The sequence below is a fragment of the Spinacia oleracea genome, chromosome 3 (assembly GCF_020520425.1).
Source record: "Spinacia oleracea cultivar Varoflay chromosome 3, BTI_SOV_V1, whole genome shotgun sequence".
NCBI lineage: Eukaryota > Viridiplantae > Streptophyta > Magnoliopsida > Caryophyllales > Amaranthaceae > Spinacia > Spinacia oleracea.
The window spans coordinates 73,016,724-73,035,531 of record NC_079489.1 but is presented as its reverse complement, the minus strand read 5'-3'; the positions used below and the strand labels follow the sequence as shown (position 1 = coordinate 73,035,531).

The window sequence follows — 18,808 nt, the reverse complement described above, 5'->3', positions numbered from 1 at the left end:
TTCGGGGTATTACAATTTGGGGCTTATAAGTTGTTGTGGTTAAATCCAGTTTGTGGTAAACTCATTTTGGAGCCTTCGGGCTAATCTAATATAATCTCCGTATTTGCGTTAAAAAAAATATAGACGCAAAAACATAAACTTGCTCCAAAATCAAAAAATAAAATCACCGTACGTCTCATTGTTCTCAATCTAATATATTAACTACTTTGTTCATTATATTCCCTGGATCAGACAGGCATCATACATGGCTGATATAAATTCTTCTGTCATTTGATTCCTTGATATTAGTCATAGTTCTTACACTTAGGCTCAGGGCTGCCCTGGGGCAGGGGATAAGAAGACACCGCCCAGGGCCTAATTTTCGGAAGCCCAAATTCACGTTAATTAAAAAAATAATAGAAATAAAATCTCCAACAAATGGATTACTAAACTACTAACTTCCCTCATTGTTTCCTCTGCCTCTTCCCCTCCAAATCAACCTTCAATGATTCAACTTCTCATCAAAAGTTCAAGAAACTAACTCCCTATTAATCAGACCTCCTTTTTCAGTTTTTTCTTCTTCTCGTTACTATTTCCCCCAAATTTCCTTCCCCATTCAATCTCCTAAAAAATCTCTAACTTTATTTTCAATTAACGGTAGTCTTCAATTTACAATGAAATTCGATTCACATCATATATATACTTATAAATAAACCTACCTTCATGTCTTCCATATATCAAATTTTTTTCTTATTTCTTCTGAATTTTACACACCTTTCAATTAAATTTTTTGAATTGCTAATTGTGTTGGAGTATTTCACGAGTCGTAAGAACTGGAAGATCGACGATTGTTGCTTAAGAAATTCGAAAAATCTTGAAATCCTTGAGGTATTTTAGGTCTGATATTATTTTTTAAACTAAATTTGATATTTTAGTTTTGTAAATATGTTATTCTGATTATATTTTTCTATGTTACATCAGGGTGGATTTGGAGACTTGGAGTTCAATTAAAGCAGAGTGTTCTTACTTTTCAATTGAAGAGCACAAGATCAGGTGCTACTGTTCTTTAAATAATTTTCTAATTTGTGTTCGGCTTATGTTTTTAATATATAATGTTGCCTAAAAAGAAATTATCCGGTTAGGCTAAAAACAAAAGAAAACAAGGAACTGAGGATTGAATAAAAACACAAAAAGGGGATATTGCAATTATTTTTTAAAGGAGCGGGAGAGACTTCAAATGGTGGTGAATTGGGTGTAGATGAAAATGACCTTGAACACTTGAGTGATGAAAATCCAATTAATGAGGATTCTGCTAATTTGAATGCCCATGATAATGTACAAAATACGACAAGCGGTGTTGATGTAGGGATTGATGATCACTTAGTCCCTCCATTAGATTTTTATTATCCTATGAATTCGGGTAATCTTGACAACAGAGGTAGGGATGTTATAGTATAAAAGGGGCCTATAAGGAAATTAAATCTTACATATCCTAAAGATAATATTAATAGGATTTTCCAGATACTTATTATTCTAGAAAGTTGAGTAATGGAGAAACTAGTGATCGAAAGTGGTTGATTTACTCTAAAGTTGCTAATAGAGTATATTGTTTTTGTTGCACATTATTAACATCTCAGAATAACATTAGTCTGTTAGCAACTGATGGGATGGATAATTAGAAACATCTTACTGAGAGACTTAAACAACATGAGAATAGTGTTGAGCATATGACTAATATGAATATTTGGAATGGGGAAAAAGAAAGATTAAAAATGAATCAAGGAATTGATAAAGAATTGCAAGAAGGGATTTAAAAGGAAAAAGAACCTTAGAGACAAGTTTTAATCAGAAATGTATATGTTGTGAAATGTCTTTCAAAAACTAGCTTTTCGTGGTTCTAATTGACGTGGGCTTGAATATATCTCCCACAAAGCCCAAAGAGGCAGCCTACGACTCATACTGGTCAGATGGGCTCAGACCTAGAAAGAAGGCCCAAAATCTTGGTACCCCACCAGAATAAAGACAGAGCCCCATTTGGCAAAGCCCATTCTCTTTGAAAGCCAGTCCAAATATGGAAGGTCCATCATTGCAGGCTGAAGGCCACATGTTCTAAATCCCCAAGGGGTACGCATCCCACAGCTAGGGTTGAGGGTGCAGTCCCCAAGAAACCCTAGCACTATAAATAGCTCAGATCCCAAGGTAAAAGGGCATTCAATTCTTGCCCACCAACAACAAAATTACCTTTGCTCTGCCTTCTCTCTACAAATTACTTATCTCTCTAGCTTATACTTACTTAAGCATCGGAGGGAATATTCCTACGGGAATATTCTTATTTTGCAGGTTGCCAGAAGTTCGTGCCAGGTCATACTTGATACCTCCGAGGAGCGCGTGCCACGTCAGCACCGTAAAAGATCCCACAACATTTGGCGTCGTCTGTGGGGAGGTACAGTGTCATGGCTGAACTTCAAACTGACTGCGGAAAAACCAAGGGTAAATCAGAACTCCCAGCCAGAAAAGGAGTGTTTAAGGACGGGTCCAACACTCATTGTGACACGGCAGCTAGCCAGCCTGCTGCCGTCATTTCTATTCGACCCTTGCTGGATGGTCCTCACGAAGTCAATCTTAAGCACAATAATGGTAGGATGGTAGAGTTTCTGTCAGAAGATCCTGACTCACCTATGAAGAGACGCACCCTGGAGGAAGCGAGTCGGCATGTCAAGGAGGTTCATCCAGGAAGAAGGACGAGACGAATTTTACAGAAGAAAAATGAGGACCGTTACTCTCTAGAGGCTCCTAGAAGACAGCATGAGAGCTTCGCCCGAAGGAAGAATGGCTGTGGCTCCGAAGAAAAAAGGGGGCGAAGGAGGACGTCCTCTAGAGGTCCCTTTAGGTTCAACACGGCTCTTGACGAGATCCTCCTTGCCGAAGGACCGAGTCTGGGAATAGAACCGTCCTCCTGACGATTGTCCACCTCCTGCCCACAAGTACCTTTCTGTGCCTTCCACAACGACGAAGGGCATGACACCCAAAGTTGTCGGATGTTGAGGAAGATATTAACTGATCGCGTGGCTGAAGGACACCTTCGCCAGTACGTCCATCTAGAGGACGCACATAAAGAAGTGAGCCCCACCACTAAGTATTCAAACGAAAGAGTTGTGGTAATATCAGGAGGAATAGTTGCAGGAGAACCATGTAAGGAGGGACGGCAAAAAGGTCCACCTCATCTCCGCCCAGCGCAGAAGAACCTACCCTCTGTAGAAATTTCCGAAGACGACTATAGAAGGGCGGCCGCGCCATATGATGATGATCCTTTGGTTATAGAGGTTAATGTGGCTAATCTTAAGGTAAAGAGAGTACTGGTGGATACGGGGAGCTCGTCCGACATAATCAGTCTCCAATGCCTGCGGAAATTAAGGCACAATCCAGAAGACATAGAAAAAATTTACGGGCCTTTGGTAGGATTCGGAGGAAGCATCGTTCGTCCACTTGGCTCCATTTTGCTTCCGGCTTCTGTTGGAATTCCCCCAGTAATCAAAGAAGTCGTCATCAGGTTTATAATAGTGGCAAACCTCACCACATTCAACATCATACTTGGCCGTCCAACACTCAACGACCTAAAAGCTGTGATCGTCCCTCATTTACTGTTGGTAAAATTTGTTGGAAGCAACGGACGCGTTGGATCTCTCTATGGAAATCAACAGTTGGCCAGGGATTGTTACTTATCGACATTGGAGCCAACGGCCTGGGGAGCTTCTCCAAAGGGAAAGGAGCAAGCTAAACCTTCAACAAGCCGCCGTAAAACCCGGAAAATACCGACAGAGCACAATGTAGAAAGACGACCTGAGCCGGTGGGAGCACTTTATGATATAATTCTAGACTTAGCGGACCCGTCTCAAACAGTCCCCATTGGAGTCCACCCTGACGACCCCATGTCAGCAGCATTAGTGCAACTACTCCAAGAATACAAGGAGATATTTGCCTTCACGGTAGAGGAGATGCCCGGTATAGACCCGGCGGTGGCTGTGCATAAGTTGAATGTGGACAGTGCTGTGAAGCCCGTACGACAAAGAAAGAGGAATCATGGAGAAGCAAGAAATTTGGCCGCCGCTACCGAGGTTAAGAAACTAATGGATGCAGGCTTCATACACCTGTGCCAGTACCCAGACTGGGTAGCTAACTTAGTCCTGGTACCCAACCCAATGGGACGTGGAGAATGTGTGTTGATTACACCGATCTCAATAAAGCATGCCCTAAAGACAGCTTCTGTGAGGGGGTCGAAAAAGCACGAGGCTAATGCGTGACCTCGTCCCTCGTGGGTGTGACGATTCTTTTTATTCAATCAAGTGTAATTGGATTTCCTGTGAGTTTACACCCAATTGACTAGTAATATAGGAGTCGCCATTCAGTTTTTAACGACAATGAGAAAAACTGACAAAATCCGGTTAACGTGACATAAAGGGAGTGCAATTATGTTTGACCACGACGGCCGTAGGTTCCCTTGTGATCCCTGGTGTGGGGATCTCTCAACATACACCCGCAAGGTAGAGATTGAGGGTTCGGGGGACTGTAACTACCGAGAGGAGTACTCGCTCGTCGATAACTCCAGAGGCAGGATATCCTTACTATTTCAGCATAAATAATTAAAGGGACATGCGTTAACTATTAAACTAATCTGAGTTGATTTTAGCAATATGCAACATATAATACTAGATCGATCGCGATTATCTGATTTAAATAGCATTAAGGGACCTAGCATGATAATCTAATTTCCCAAAAATATTATATTTGTTAGGCGTGGTAGAACAATCAGTTTAGTTAGTTTAACAGTTCATAAAAAGGGTGAGGAAAGCGATTAAATCATAGAAAAGTGACACATTACGACGCACCCTTGAGAGGTGCGTCACGGTTCTCAGAAAACTAACCACTTTGACTTTGCTATTTCTGCTTTTTATTTAACGAATCTCAAATTATGGGACAGGATACGTTCTGTTCGATTTATGGATCGATTGCGACAGAACGCGTGAATAATTTCGCAGCGTGAGGGTTAAGTTAGGGGTTGGAGTCAATACTCAGAATATGAATTGTGTGTTGTGATTTCACGTCGAACTTGGGCTATATTTATAGAAAATAGTTTGCGGAAAGATAGAATTGCAGAGCTCTAATCCACAAAGAATTAGGAAAAAACACATACCCAGGTAATTTCAGCGCCCAGGCCTGGGCGCTGAAGATTTATGCGCCTAGAGCCAGGCGTTGAAAATAGGGTCTAGACTGTTTTCTTAGTCAGATTCGGATTCCTGAAATCCGTAGTGTTTTAGTGCGTATCAATTTCATGACGGAATGCGTCTGGGCCCGTTACGAACTCTAGGCTCGTTAGGATTTTAATTAATACGTAACTCTTATTTCCGAATCATATTAGGAATAGGATTCTCGCAGTTTTCTATCTCATTTAGGATTTATGTTGGAGTGCAACACCTAATTCTGACAGGTTTCTATCTTTTATGACTTGCCACTTTTAGAAGCTACCCTTTACGGCAGTTACTATTTTTAGCAGGTTTCCATAAATAGCAGGTTTCAATAAATAGCAGGTTTCGGGTGAAACGAGAAGGGTGATTGAGATTCGTTATTTTATAGGAGATGCGTTGTCAAGTGGAGATTTATGTTTTCATCATCGAACCTTCCCTTTCGGGAATGGGGGAAAAAGTAGGTGTCTACAGTTAGCCCCCACTTTGACTGAGTCTTGGAGTAAGACGATGGTCAAAGGTTTAGACGGAGTGCGTCACACAAGCCATGGTGACCTGTTTTTTGCGAGGGTCTCACGAGCCCCCGAGTGATAACATTTGACTTAAGGGTCATCACTTTGAAGTGTCGACATATCCCTCGCGTGTCATTGGGATTTGTCAACTGATAGTATAGAAACTTCCTCACTTTGTCATTGGAAGGATCTAAAGGTGCGTAGAAACTCCCTCTCTTTGTCATTGGGAGTAGCTACAGATGTTTTCGAAATCAAAGTTGTAAAGTGTAATTGGGCTTGGCCATGCCCAATCACGAGGTAAAAATGTTCTTAAAGATTCTCATTTTTAGGGTTAGCTAAACGAGAAAACCCCCTTGTTTTTATGGGACGTAAAACGAAGGAAAATCCAGCACATCGTTCTTTTTTATTTTGGAAAAAAACGGAAAGCCAATTTTTGAATTTTTTGTGGAAAAAGGAAAGCTACTCACATCGTTCTTTTTTGGAAAAACGGAAAACCAAAAGCTACTCACATCGTTTATGGGAAAAACGGAAAACCAAAAAGCTACACATCGTTTTTGGGAAAAACAGAAAACCAAAAAGAGTTATCGCTGCAGCGACTAAGGACCTGCGCGGTTAGTGACGCAGACCCCGCCGGCTAAAGTTGGCGAGCCTGTCCGCTAAGGGTGGACACCCCGTCCGATAGAAGTGGACGAATCTGTTTTGAAATTTGTTTGTGTTTATTTTTTTTTTGAAAATAAGGACCTACGTGGTTTGCGCCGTAGACCTCTGCCGGCTGAAGATGGCGAGCCTATTCAATTTTGTTTTTGAAGATTCTATTTTTCGAAAACTGAGGACCTGCGCGGCTAGTGACGCAGACCCCGCCCGCTGAGGGTGGGCGAGCCCATTTTGAATTTCTTATTTTGCCTATATAGAAGGGCTTTTGTGATTACAACCTGTTGGTGGGTCGCAATATTTCCTGCTCAGGTGTGTCCTATAAGTGGGTCCACACTGTGTATATTTTTAACGATATTGCAAAATACCGTTCTTGGGAAAGAAATATCAAGATAACAGATATTTTACACAAAATAGGGGATTGCGCGTGCCCGACAACGAATATTCGCTGTCTGGGAAGCATTTTCAGCGCCCAGCTCTGGGCGCGAGAATTTCTAACGCCCAGAGCTGGGCGTTGAAAATGCGAAGGGGAGACGGGTCTTTAAATTCGCTGACCGTCTCCTTCCTTTCCCATTTCCACCATTTTTGCTCAAGCTCCTCACCTCTTTCAACTGATTTCTTGCTCGTTTCTTCACTTTTCTTTACGAATTCTAATCCAAATCACTTCCTAATCTTCCCAATGTAAGTAATTTTCAGTAATTTTGAGCTTTTTTGTCAATTTCAGTATTTTTGTCAAGTATTTTTATGCATGAAATTGATTTGGGGGTTTTTGATTTTGTGCCCCTTTCCTTCAATTAGATAGTTGGAAATGTTCCACATAACATGTTAATTAGTTTGTGCATGTTAATTTTCGCAAGTATGTTGATTCTTGTTGAATTTGGGCATTTTTATGCTAGCCCCCAAGTATACCTACGACTCTAGTGTTTTCTTACAATGTAGGTGTTTTTGGTATATTTCTTGCGTTCCTCATAATTCATGAATGACAAATTATGGAAGAATTTTCATTTTGTTGGAGTTAATTAAAAAAATTTCACTTAGTGAATTTTTTTGCTCAATATGAACTTAGTATCATGTCTTAGGGAACAAAAATTGTATGACTCCATTTTATGAGTGGAATGCACTCCTTTAGTGATTGGTGTGAGTGCCAGTTTTGTTAAAGGTATAATGCCTTATTGTATTATTGATCAGCATGCGTGACGAGTCGTCACCTCCTTCTGGTGGCCACGAGGAGCGTGGCATGACGCGTCAGTCTACTGGCGCGGGTCCCCTATGGGTGGGTCCTGAGCTCTACGACGGTCGTGATCTGCACTACGACCTAGAGCACCACGTGACTTCCCGCCTTCACGCGAGGAGAGAGACTACGGTTCACCGCTACGGCGCAGCGACGAGTGAGACCGTTTTTAGTTTCCTGAGCTCGGACGCCCAGGCTTTGGTGAGGGCGAGCTCACTATTTCCGGTGGTCGAGACCTTCTGGGAGATACTGCGGCTTAACATCTCCCTGTCCTTTCTGCGGTCGTTCATGAGGTGGTGGTGGGATACCACTAACACCTTCCATTTTCCTTGGGTTGAGATGACGATCACTCTCGAGGACTACACGGCTTTGACGGGCTTGACCTTTACAGGGAACCCCGTTCGTCTGAGGTCGGATGGCCCACCGCCGACTGTTGCTGAGGATACCAGGCTCCTGGGCTCGTGGATGGGCATGAGATTGCCTTCGTACCAGCCCCATGGGATACCTTTCGCTGACCTGATGTGGGCCTTGGAGCATGGGGTAGAGGAGTCGTCTTCGAGACAGGCTCGGCTGTTCTACCTCCATTTTACTACTTCCACTTTTCTATCGGGTCCGACTGACACCTTTGACCCAAGGTGGATAGGCATGGTGGAGGACGTGTCTACACTGGATGACTATTGCTGGGGCGATTTGGGCTATGCGACGCTCGTCGGCCAGATGAGTTTGGCGTTGCGCGACTCGGACCCGAGTAGACGTCACTTTGTCATTACATTAGCGGGAGTGCCGCGTTTGATCGAGGTATGTGCGTAGACTTTCTTTTGTTTTCTCGCTTTTACCGGGCCTCTTTTTTTGATGTTTTATTGTCTTTTCCTTTTGTAGCTGTGGGCCTTTGAGCACTTACCTTGGCTGGCTCCCCGAAAGGGGCAGAGGCCTTTGGAGTACCCTGCCGGTCGTCGTTGGGGTTGGAAGAAGAAGCTGACAGTGCATCCACCGCCCGATACCATGTGGGATCTCATTCGGGACGGGAACCCTGAGCATGTGCAGAATCTTATCCTCTATCTCGTATTTCGTCATTCTTTTTATTTTCTATGTGCGAGATCTGACCGTGTTTGTACAAACACAGGTGGTTTGGACCCCATGGCTCTCTTTTAGGGGTACTTATGCTTCGGTCAGGGATAGTTATGCCCTGAGCCAGATGCGGGTCTTGTTCGTTGGCCGCCAGGACCCTGTCTGGTACCTGGGAGAGCGGGTACGTATGCAGACGGTCGGGGCTTTTTCGGTGCCTAGGCCTCCGCCTGCGACCATGCTGTCGTGCAGGCGACGGAGTTGGTGATAGAGGGAGCTAGCTATTATCAGTTTATCCAGGATTCTCTTCGTCTCCCGGAGCCTGGCGCTGTAGGTTTCCCTCTCTTTTCGTATTGATTTTAGTGTTTTCAAGCTTGTGCCCATGTGTTTATGTCTACTGTGTTTTGTGCAGGAGTGTCCTGACCCTTCGTTGGGGGGATGGGTGCTTCCCGATGCTCGGATCTCGTATACCGGAGAGAGTGGATCTGAGATTGTGGAGACTTTCCCGGAAGACCGGGTTTTCCATGCTCCGCTCCCTGAGGGAGTACAGGCGGTATGCACCTTTTATTTGTGCACTCTTCTTATATCTTTCTTTTTTTCTTTTGTTACTAACATTCCTGTTTCAGGTTCCGGCTCGTACGGCCAACGCGATGGTGGGGGTGATCAACCGGTTGAAGTCTGCGTTGGTTCGGGCCCGATCTGCAATTTCTTGCAGGACCCCCACTCTACTCGGGTAATGTGCCCTCTTTTTTCTTTCGATCTGTTACTCACCCTCTTTTTGTCTTTTCTTGTAGACGGGTGCTGGACGAGCCGGGGCCGACGACGCGGGTCCCTCGGGCGGGGGACACGGTCATGAGAGAGAGAGGGCACGGCACTCACCCCTACGGCATCACCGTTCCGACGCGAGGGTGAGTTCTTCCGGGGAGAGGTCCGAGTTGGAGCGTAGGCGACGTTCCATGTCGGTGGCCCGAGAGCCTAGCCCCGAGTTGCAGTCACAGCCTCATTTTTGGGGTGATTCTGGCTGGGGGTCCTCATACCACGGGGAGTGGAGTGGATGGACCGGCGAGGCTTGGAGACATGAAGCGGATGACGAGTCTTAGGCTTACCTCCTGTTTGGTATATATTCATTCTTGTATTCCGCATGTATATATATTTTTTTGTGATTTTTTTGGTGCAAGAATGTTTTGAGCCTTCCGTGGGCTTTGCTTTAACATATTATAGTAATATTAGCTTTCTAAACCAACGACGAATTTTGAAAAGAGAAAGAATTCCATAAAAATAATGAGTTCATACAAGAGTGCACACATATTTTTAGACTAACCGACTACTTCGGGTATTACATATGCATGTTCACTATTTTTCATTTTTTGCCGACTCGTGCCATACTCCTTTGTTGGGCTTGTTCCTGAAAATTCTTGTGGCTTTGTTTTTCATTCTATTTGGTCTTGCCCGTGCATGGGTTAGGGTATAGTGCCCTTTGCAATATCCTTTCTTCTTGATGCGTTGCATGACTTTATTGTTTTTTAATTTTTATTGGACCGAATCCTTGATAAGGATTGCCTACGTATCTTGTCAGAATCAGGTCGCGCGTAGTTCTAGCTTTTTGAAATTTTTTGAAAGGGTGTTCATTACACGTCTGCTTCCCCCCCCCCAAGTGTTCGTAGTTCTTTTGATGGTTCGAAAAAGAAGTACGAACACTTGCAGAAGCGGGAGGATAGGTGGCAAGAGAGAATGACGCCTATACACGGGCGTAGGAAATATCGGCGCCCAGGCTTGGGCGTGAAAAATAACAGCGCCCAGTCCTGGGCGTTAAAACATGGTCCTTCGCCTTTTTCTACTTTATCGAGTTTTATGCCGTTTTCTTAGAGTAATGTGTAGAATGCTTGCTTATGAGTCTTAACGTGTTTTATTAGATGCCTTAACTCCGGACTGAATTTTATTAAATATAGTACTTTTTCAATTGGTCTAAGTTCGTGAGGTTAGCGAATTCCGCTTCATCTATGTCAGCTAGTTGGACTGCTCCGCCAGGTAGGATGGTCTTTACAAAATATGGTCCTGTCCAGTTAGGCCGGAATTTTCCTCGAGGGTCCGTAGTAGGTGCGCGGACTTCCTTTAATACAAAATCGCCTTCTTTGATATTTCGAGGTTTGACTCTTTTGTTGAATTGCCTTGCGATGCGCTTTTGATACACTTGCACGTGATGTAAAGCTCTCAACCTCCGTTCGTCTAAAAGGACGAGCTCGTCGTACCTAGCTTGAACCCAATCAGCCTCGGGTAGCTTGCTTTCTAGGACGATCCGGAGGGAGGGAATTTCCAACTCGATCGGTTAAACTGCTTCCATTCCGTATACCAAGGAGTAGGGTGCTACTCCAATGGAGGTGCGGATTGAGGTTCGATAGCCCCATAATGCGAAGTGTAATTTGTTGGGCCAATCCTTATAATTTTCGGCCATTTTTTCGATTATGACTTTAATATTTTTGTTGGCCGCCTCTACCGCGCCGTTCATTTGCGGCCTGTAGGGAGAGGATTTATGGTGTTTGACATGATATTTTTTGAGTAGGTCTTGGACTTCGGCCCTAAAGTGGGAACCTTGGTCACTTATGATTTCATGTGGAACCCCGTATCGACAGAATATGTTCTTTTCTAGGAATCGAGCGACATGTTTGGCCGTTAATTTTGCATAGGAGACTGCCTCTACCCATTTAGTGAAGTAATCAATTGCGACTAAAACGTACTCGTGTCCCCCTACGCCTGTTGCTGTTACCTTCCCGATTATATCTATACCCCAGGTGGAAAAGGGCCATGGAGAAGTGAAGGTGTATAGTTCTGAGGGAGGCAAATGGTTAAGGTTACTGAAGATTTGGCATTTTGGGCAAGTGTTTACAAAGTGATGGCAATCGGTTTCCATAGTGGTCCAATAGTACCCTGAGCGGGATATTTTTCGGGATAGCATTTTTCCGTTCATATGGGGTCCGCACACGCTGTTATGGTATTCTTCCATTAGTCTTTGGGCTTGGTTTTGGTGGACACAAAGTAACTTGATTTTATTCGGCGTGTACTTGTACAGTTCTCCCAGAATTATGCTATATTGTGAAGCGAGGAGGCGTAGGGCCTTTTCTGCTCGCGGGGAGGTGTTTGGGGAGAATTCCCCACTTGTCTTGTAACGAAGGATGTCCGTATACCATGGTTCTTCTTCGGTGTTTTCAGGTTCGGAGTCTATGGCACAACAATAAGCCGGCTCTTTCCTTCGCTCGACCCGAAGGGTCATCCCGTCCCATTCATTCGGGATGTTGAGCATTGAAGCTAGCTTCGCTAGTGCATCCGCGAAATGGTTGTCGTCTCTTGGTAAGTACGTATAATCGATTTTTTTAAATTCCTCGACTATTTGGTCTAAGTGAGCTTGATATTTTGAGAGACTAGTGCTTTGGACCTTCCATCTTTTGGATATATGGTTGATTATTAGGGAAGAATCCCCGAAGACTTGTAGATGTTTGACTCCGAGGCTAACTGCGGCCTCTAGCCCAACTATGCAGGCCTCGTATTCGGCGGCGTTGTTTGTGGCCTCGAAGTCAAGTTTGACGGAAATTGGTATATGGTCCCCTTCGGGACTGACTAGGAGAACTCCGACGCCGCATCCTTTCTGGTTGGACGCACCATCGAAGTATAGTGTCCAATAGTCGTCTCGTATCATCAGAAGTTCCTCGTCAGGGAGGAGGTAAGCTTCCGTGGTTTCCTCATTCGTGGCATGCTCGGCCAGGAATTCGGCTACCGCTCTTCCTTTGATTGTTTTTTCTGGCATGAATTTTAGGTCGAATTCTGAGAGCATGACTAGCCACCTGGACAGGCGACCATTTAGGGCGGGCCTTTCGAACATGTATTTTAAGGGGTCTAGTTGTGACACTATATGAACAATGTGGGCCAATAGGTAATGTCTGAGTTTTTTGGATGCCCAGACGAGGGCGAGGCAGGTTTTCTCAAGTTCTGTGTATCTCGTCTCGTACTGTATGAACTTCTTGCTCAAGTAGTAAATGGCTCGCTCGGATCCATGTATACATTGTGAGAGCATAGCTCCCGCTGCAGTATCCGTGACGGTTAGGTATAGGCGTAAAGGGATTCCAGGAAAAGGCGGGGAGAGGACGGGTGGTTTGCTTAGATATTCTTTGATTTTATCGAAGGTAGTTTGGCATTGTTCATCCCATTCGACTTTTTCTTCTTTTGTTAATTTTTTGAATATTGGCTCACAAGTCATAGTAAGCTTGGAAATGAACCTACTAATGTATTGCAGCTTTCCTAGGAAGCCCCTTATCTGTTTTTCAGTTTTTGGTGGGGGCATTTGGGTAATGGATTTGATCTTGGATGGGTCAATCTCGATTCCTCGCGTACTAACAACATATCCTATAAATTTTCCAGAGGTTACCCCGAACATACATTTTTGTGGATTTAGTCTCATGTTATATTTCAAGATTCGGGTGAAGAACTTTTTAAGTGCCGGGAGGTGACCGTGCCGGTCTTTAGATTTGACGATCATGTCGTCCACATAGACCTCGATTTCTTTGTGTATCATGTCATGGAGTAACGTGGTGGCTGTTCTTTGATAGGTGGACCTTGCGTTTTTCAAACCAAAAGGAATTACAGTGTAACAATATGTACCCCAAGGGGTAATGAAAGTTGTTTTTTCCATGTCTTCTTCTGCCATGAGTATTTGGTTATATCTGGCGTACCCGTCCATAAAGGAGAGGAGCGCGTGCTCTGCGGTGTTGTCTACTAGTATGTCAATGTGAGGTAGAGGGAAGTCATCTTTGGGACTGGCTTTGTTGAGGTCTCGAAAGTCTACGCACATTTGCACGTGTCCATCTTTTTTAGCTACGGGGACAATATTGGCCACCCATTCTGGGTAGTTGGAGACTTTTATAAAGCCGGCGTCTAATTGTTTAGTGACTTCTTCTTCTATTTTCAAGGCTATCTCTGGTTTGAGCCACCGTAGCTTTTGTTTTACTGGCGTCATTTTGGGATCTAGCGGAATTTTTTGCTCAGCGATTTCTCGATCTATTCCTGGCATGTCTTTGTAGGACCAAGCAAAGACACCCTCGAATTCCCGCAAAGTGGAGATTAGATCGGCTTTTTTAGTGGGAGTTAAGGTGAGGCCAATTTTAATGATTTTAGGATTTTCTTCTGTTCCAATATTTACCGATTCTGTGTCCTCAATTATAGGAGTTTTGAGTTCTTGCTCATTTACAGCTTTTATCAATTCGGTATATTCCTCTTCTGGCTCTTTTTCGTGCTCATTAGTGATGAGACATTCTGCATTATTACTTTGTTTTTTAAGCGGCATATACTCAAAAGTTTTGTTTATCTTATTAAAGTCATGAAGCATTACATCAAAGAGATCTCCCGGAGTAGATATTTCCTAGGTTCGGACTCGGATTCAGACTCTAATTCTTCGTACATCGGACTCTCTCCCGCAAATATCTTGAACTTCATCCCACGAGCATTAGTCCATTTGAAAGTCTTGCGCCACCCTCGTTGGATTTGGTCATCTTTTGAAGGTGATGGAGCGATCAATTTAGTAGGATCGAACAATTCATCTTGAAGAGCTAATGCCATAATTTCTGGTTCATTCTTCGCTCTTTTCTTTTCTAACCCAAACAATAGCCCGAAAGCATGTGAGTTGGGGAGAGTTTTTGGCATAGCACGATTCTTTGAGGCGAGTGGCCTTTGAGAACGTAAAGGGTCGTGTTCCAGAGCATGCATCTCTTGGGTTTGTGCGACCTCTAGGTATAGATATTCGGGATATGCTTCTTCCATCGCGTTCTTTGATGGCTTATCACGGGTAGGTATTCAGAGGCCCTGCATTATTGTTGGGGAGTAGGAGACACATTAGTTTGTTCGTGAGTCGGTTTTTAGACTTTTTATGACTACCCTTAAGTCGGACTAGTATATTTGGACTACTATGTGTGCACTTTGAATTCTTTATATTTTCGAAAATCTTTGCACGCGTGACATTTATAATTATTGGCATGTTCGGTTTTGGTGCCGAACATTGTCGTCGTAGGAGGCCTATCAACGACACAAAGAGTTATTTATTATTTGTTTTTTTTTTTTTGAGTCGCCTCTAGAATCGAGTGCTTTTTCTTACGCCTTCGTAGAAATTCCTTTTTTACAAACGTTTTTTGGTGCTACGTGTTTTTCCTTTTGCGCGGGCACCGAGGCCGTTGCGCCTGACCAGAAGGCTAAGCAGCAACTTCAGCGCCCAGCGTCGGGCGTGAGAAATTCTGGCGCCCAGCCAGGGGCGTTGAAAATGCGTCCCTGGCTGATTCTCGTTTTCTGTTTGCGTCTACTTTTGTTTATGCGACTTCGATTTGCTTGCTTTCCTAATAACGTCCTTTACGCGTTGTGCAACGTTTGTGGGATTCGTTACAGGCCATCCCGAGCGTCGCTTATTTTTGTGGCGATCATTCGGGTTTGCGGAACACGTATTTCGGTATAACTCTTTGGCAAATTAGTCTATGAATGTTTGGGCAATTTTTAAGGTCGTTGGTTTTCTAGGATAGTTTGTCACACACAATCACATATTTCGCTACACATAACTAACATTCATCATGAGGCGATAATAACATGTCATGTAGTTTATGATAGGCTTCTATGGGTAGTTATTTGCGCCTGGTTTGGTACCGCTTCTATCGTAGATCCAACACATGCCCCGGTCGAGGTAGTGTCTTCAACAGACGAATTTCGCCCAAGAGGCCAACCCGCAAGTGCAAGCCAAGGGGGCATGCAGGCGAGAGGGACCTAGTGGGCGAGCGATTGGGTTTGGGACGGGTGTACTACTAGCGAAAGTGCCGAGTGGACAACATTCGAAGCGTATGCACCCCCCGATTGGCGATGGGTATCCTTAGTCCAAACTCCCTGAGGGAGCCAAGATTCATTATGCGGTTCTGCCCGTTCACATTAATATGCTGATTTTCAGGTCGTCCCAACTTGATGGGGAAATAAACACGGGGTAGGATCTTTTCACCCTTCGGCTATTTTGATTACCTACAAGCACGAGTATTTCCTTCACTATCCCCAGTGGAGTCGCCACTGTGAGGGGGTCGAAAAAGCACGAGGCTAATGCGTGACCTCGTCCCTCGTGGGTGTGACGATTCTTTTTATTCAATCAAGTGTAATTGGATTTCCTGTGAGTTTACACCCAATTGACTAGTAATATAGGAGTCGCCATTCAGTTTTTAACGACAATGAGAAAAACTGACAAAACCCGGTTATCGTGACATAAAGGGAGTGCAATTATGTTTGACCACGACGGCCGTAGGTTCCCTTGTGATCCCTGGTGTGGGGATCTCTCAACATACACCCGCAAGGTAGAGATTGAGGGTTCGGGGGACTGTAACTACCGAGAGGAGTACTCGCTCGTCGATAACTCCAGAGGCAGGATATCCTTACTATTTCAGCATAAATAATTAAAGGGACATGCGTTAACTATTAAACTAATCTGAGTTGATTTTAGCAATATGCAACATATAATACTAGATCGATCGCGATTATCTGATTTAAATAGCATCAAGGGACCTAGCATGATAATCTAATTTCCCAAAAATATTATATTTGTTAGGTGTGGTAGAACAATCAGTTTAGTTAGTTTAACAGTTCATAAAAAGGGCGAGGAAAGCGATTAAATCATAGAAAAGTGACACATTACGACGCACCCTTGAGAGGTGCGTCACGGTTCTCAGAAAACTAACCACTTTGACTTTGCTATTTCTGCTTTTTATTTAACGAATCTCAAATTATGGGACAGGATACGTTCTGTTCGATTTATGGATCGATTGCGACAGAACGCGTGAACAATTTCGCAGCGTGAGGCTTAGGCTAGGGGTTGGAGTCAATACTCAGAATATGAATTGTGTGTTGTGATTTCACGTCGAACTTGGGCTATATTTATAGAAAATAGTTTGCGGAAAGATAGAATTGCAGAGCTCTAATCCACAAACAATTAGGAAAAAACACGTACCCAGGTGATTTCAGCGCCCAGGCCTGGGCGCCGAAGATTTATGCGCCCAGAGCCAGGCGTTGAAAATAGGGTCTAGGCTGTTTTCTTAGTCAGATTCGGATTCCTGAAATCCGTAGTGTTTTAGTGCGTATCAATTTCATGACGGAATGCGTCTGGGCCCGTTACGAACTCTAGGCTCGTTAGGATTTTAATTAATACGTAACTCTTATTTCCGAATCATATTAGGAATAGGATTCTCGCAGTTTTCTATCTCATTAGGATTTATGTTGGAGTGCAACACCTAATTCTGACAGGTTTCTATCTTTTATGATTTGCCACTTTTAGAAGCTACCCTTTACGGCAGTTACTATTTTTAGCAGGTTTCCATAAATAGTAGGTTTCTATAAATAGCAGGTTTCGTGTGAAACGAGAAGGGTGATTGAGATTCGTTATTTTATAGGAGATGCGTTGTCAAGTGGAGATTTATGTTTTCATCATCGAACCTTCCCTTTAGGGAATGGGGACAAAAGTAGGTGTCTACAGCTTCCCACTGCCAAAGATAGATCGACTCGTCGACTCCACCGCCGGACATGCCATGATGAGCTTCATGGACGCCTACTCCGGATTCCACCAGATTTCATTATGGCCCGAAGATCAGGAGAAGACGTCTTTCGTCACGGAACAAGGATCGTACTGCTATAAAGTAATGCCGTTCGGTTTAAAAAATGCCCCTGCTACCTTTAAACGGTTGGTAAACATAGTTTTCGTAAAGCAACTGGGGAGGAATATAGAAGCCTATATTGACGACATGATTGTAAAAAGCAAGCAGAAGAAGGATCACCTTGACGACTTGAGAGAAACCTTGGAAACCATCAGGACATACCAGATGAGACTCAATCCCAAGAAGTGCATATTTGGGGTATCTTCTGGCAAGTTCCTTGGCTTCCTGATTGACGAAAGGGGCATTGAAGCAAATCCAGACAAAGTGCAAGCGGTCATTAATATGACGTCGCCAAGGACGGTCAAAGACGTGCAACGCCTCACTAGGTGTCTCGCCGCCTTGGGACGATTCTTATCTAGAGCTGGAGACAAGTGTCACTACTTTTTCAGTACCATCAAAAAGGGCACCCAGTTTGAGTGGACGTCGCAAGCTGAGGCTGCCTTCCTCCGTCTAAAAGAACATCTGCATACTTTGCCACGACTGGTCAGCCCTCTCTTGGGGGAAGTTTTGTATCTGTACCTTGCCATCATAGAATACGCGCTAAGCGCCGTCTTGCTTACAGAGAGGGATGAAACGCAACTACCTGTGTACTTTGTCAGTCACATGCTGCAGAATGCTTAACTCAAATATCCAACAGTCGAAAAGTTTGGCTTTGCTCTGTTCTTGGCTAGTAAGAAGCTTCGTCCATTTTTCCTGGCTCATCGATTGGTAGTATACACGGATCTACCGCTTAAGCGGCCTTTCACCAACCTTGAAGCGTCCGGAAGAATGCTCAATTGGGCAATTTACCTTCACGCGTTTGATATCTCGTATGAACCAAGGAAGGCAATAAAGGGACAGGCATTTGCTGACTTCATCGCGGAACTGACCAAGCCACCCTATTTGAAGAATGAAAAAACCCAGTGGATAGTACATGTGGACGGCTCTGCCACTCAGAATGGGCCAGGAGCCGGCATTATCTGTGAATCACCAGAAGGAGATATCTATGAATATGCAATGCGGTTTAACTTTCAAGAGTCAAACAACGAGGCTGAATACGAAGCGCTGATATGTGGAATTCAGATGAGCAGAGCCGCAGGGGCAGCAGACGTCCTGGTTTTGTCTGACTCGCAGTTAATTGTCAGTCAGGTCAAAGGAGAGTATGAGGCCAAGGACGAGGCCATGATAAGATATTTGGAAAAAGTCCGCCAAGAAGCTCAACAGCTGTCTAACTTTGAAGTAAAACACATACCCCGGTCTGAAAATAACAAGGCAGACACTTTATCTAAACTGGCAAGCTCAGCATCCTGCGACGCGCCACGTCATGTATTCTGGGAGGTAAAACAGTCCAAAAGCATTGACGCCTCGAGAACAGACATCTTGGACCGAACAGCCACCTGGATGGATGACATTGTCAACTTCAAAATGAATGGAGTACTCCCT

General features: G+C 44.1%; 1 long non-coding RNA gene across 1 annotated transcript; it reads left to right on the top strand.

Annotated features, from left to right (window-relative positions):
* Nucleotides 1-8,541: 8,541 nt before the first annotated feature.
* Nucleotides 8,542-9,204, top strand: LOC130469112 (uncharacterized). The gene is made up of 3 exons (XR_008929485.1): nucleotides 8,542-8,651; nucleotides 8,737-9,008; nucleotides 9,091-9,204. It is a non-coding gene; the product is annotated as an uncharacterized lncRNA (long non-coding RNA).
* Nucleotides 9,205-18,808: the final 9,604 nt, after the last annotated feature.